Source organism: Silene latifolia, chromosome 8 (genome assembly GCF_048544455.1).
Source record: "Silene latifolia isolate original U9 population chromosome 8, ASM4854445v1, whole genome shotgun sequence".
NCBI lineage: Eukaryota > Viridiplantae > Streptophyta > Magnoliopsida > Caryophyllales > Caryophyllaceae > Silene > Silene latifolia.
Window position 1 is genome coordinate 84,039,227 of NC_133533.1, and position 3,192 is coordinate 84,042,418.

Genomic DNA, 3,192 nt, shown 5'->3' on the forward strand with positions numbered 1-3,192 from the left:
ACCGAATTCATGTTGATGAGGGTTTCATCGGCCACACCGTGCCCAAGTTAATGTGGGTTTGGATCATGGACACATTTATTCGAAATTTGGATTGAACTCAACAAAAGTTTTTCGATAAGGGTTTCATCGGCCACACCGTCCCCTTGTTGAATGTGTTTTGGGCTAAAGATAAATGTTAATGTAATATTATCGACCAAGAGTTCTAAAAGTAGAATCGATTAAAGCGTTAATCCACCGAGTTATATTGATAAGGGTTTCATCGGCCACACCGTGCCCAAGTTAATATGAATTTGGGTCTTGGAATCATTTATCATAGTTGGGTAGAGGTCACTATGTAAAATGCTTTACTTGTTATTTACAAGTATTAATAAAACGATAAATGTTAAGTTTTCCACTATTCCGTTGTTATATTGTTCTATTTCTTTACCACAATTCATATACGATATCATTTCGATTTTTCAAAATCTCCATTAAAACATCGTAACTAGAGACAAATTTGAATTTGCTTCTAAAACCTCAAACGAACCATTGCTAAGGATCTCTTGTAAAGAGTATAGATTAAAGTTATTCATTATCAAACAGGTTTTTGATTCTTGACTAACACATCTACTTAGAATGGATTGTTATTCATATACTTAATTGAATTAAGTACCTTGAAGCGATAAACTATTTTGGTAATTAGTTTTGTCAAGAATTCGTAATTGACCAAAATAACGCAACCACCTCAATGAAAGTTTTTAAGACTAAAACGAACAAATGAAGAGTGTTCTTCATGAATTCAATTTTGCTTCTCAAAGCAAAGACTCATTGAAATGAGTGGGAGCATTCTCTTAAACCGTTAAGATGAGGACGAGGTTCAAGAAGTAAGGATTATGATGGAATTGATACAAGGTAATGTTAAAGGTAAAGTTGTTGAGAATGACGATACTAAACCTATCAATCCCGACCGATAAAGTTTCCATTGTCTTAAATGTTGGACACGAGAAAGGAAACTACCCCAAAATTATTGAAGAATCAACAAGTTAGTTGTGGGACATCTAATGGGATCTTCTTCTTTAAATGTTTATATGATTGACATAAATTTTGCTAGAACTACTTCGTCAATATTAGAAACCGGTGGTGGTTTTCATCATTATGTTTGATACATAGGATGATTAGAATATGACGACTAGCAACAATGAAGTCGAGAGATAGAGTCATTGTGTACTAAGTCTAGTTTTTGGGTTTGGAGTTGTACTTAACTATGACTATTAAGTACATAAACTCTAAATAAGAATACAACTTGTTAAGATACAAAAGAGGTTTCATTTATGTGATCCTATACACCACGATTTGATGTATGGCTAGCCCATTATCAAGGTGATTATATTCTAAACCAAACTAGAATGATATATCATGAAGATGATGCAAGACTCAAATTGGTAACCCAAGATTAAACCTTAAAAGATGGAATAATGAACGCAAAGAGTTATCAAGTACTCTTGAAACCATTAGATTGTTAATGGTATATGCGTATCTTGTATTCAAAGCAAGATATCTCGTGCCTTTTGGTTGAAAAGGAGATCGAGGTTGTAAATCATTGATCCAAAATAGGTTAATCATTTTCTTTACCAACGATTTAAGTTTACGCTAATGTGTTCACTTAATAAGGTAAATAGAGAAATCTTTGAAGAATTTCAAAGAATTCAAGGAATCACGATTTTGTCGTGATGGGATTATCAAAGTGAAGACTTTGATATAAGCCAAACGAAAAGTGATATGGTATCACAAGTTAATCTCTCTTAGCACGCATTATGAAATAATGTATGGATGGATAAGAAATCAAACGCTATTCGATATGGTTTGGACTTCAATCAAGTTACTTTGAGTTACTTGATCCTTTTGGGGATTTTATCATTTTTGTCTAAATTATTTTTCCACTAAAACAAATCATATGAGATATGAAATGGTAAGGGTACCATGCTTGTAAGTTCTCACAAGAAACAAATGCTCATTTTTCCCTTTCTATTTTCACGAGTACGACGGGTTTGCGGCTCATGAAGCTGTCCTTCTAAAATACAAGTTTATTTTTAGAAGACAGAGTGGGAGAAATTATTCAAAGAGCCACAAAGATGTTATGTCGCAAGAAACTGGTCTTTCTTGGCTACATGAGACGTTTTGTGTAAGACATTGTTTCTTCAAAACCTAGGAGGTTAAAATTCGTCACTTGTTAAAAATGATGAATTCATGTTACTTTTAAGAAAGTAAAGAGCTTATAACTTACAAAAGAAATTGTTTGATTCAAGTTGATTACTTCTAGAAAGTAATCAACAAATGACTTACATAAGAGTGTTTAAGTCACAATCGAAAACAAGGCTTAGAGCCATGAGAATCCGAATTAAAAGACTTGATTAGTGACAAAGGGTTTTGCACTAATAAAGAGAGATTTCAAAGCTTGGTTGGTGGCAAAGTGTTTTGCGCTAGTTGAAATGCTTAAGTCTATATGGATCTTCTTAGGGATTGTGTTTCATTATGAGGTTATGAAATACATAGCAAGTGAATCTAAACCCACTTCTTCAATAGAAGGAATGTATTCAATACATGTCTTGAGTTTAGTAGATTCTTGCAATCCTAAGATAATGTGAAACTTAAGAGAGGGTCTTAAGTAGGACATCAATGAGTTAGAATCAACATTTTGATCATGTGATAAAACATTTCTCGATAAGTCGAGAAGTTGTGTTTATACATGGAGTTTAGTGGGAGTTACGGAAATTTTAATTAGTCCGATATGTGGATGACATATTGATCATTGCGAATGATTTAAGACTTTTTGAGTATTATAATACATCTTGAATATCCGGATTTATGAAGATAAATCCACATGATATTAGGGTCAATAAGAAGTCTTATGTTGATAAGATTCATGACTAGTTCAATTAAATTGAATATATTTGATTGATTTCATTTGCTTCCGTTGCCAAATCAATTAAAAAGAAATGATGTATAACACTTCATATGCTTTGAGTATGATGAACTGTTTTCAAAATCGAATTTAAGTAATCTTTACCTAGTATATAAAGATTACCCTTAAGTGCTTGCTTGAAGCATTAAGAAAGTAAAGCAGAGTGTTTATGATGCAATTTTGTGTAAGGGTGTTACACAAGTGACAATTGACAATTGAGGTTGCGCATGGTTTCCGACAAAAACCATAAT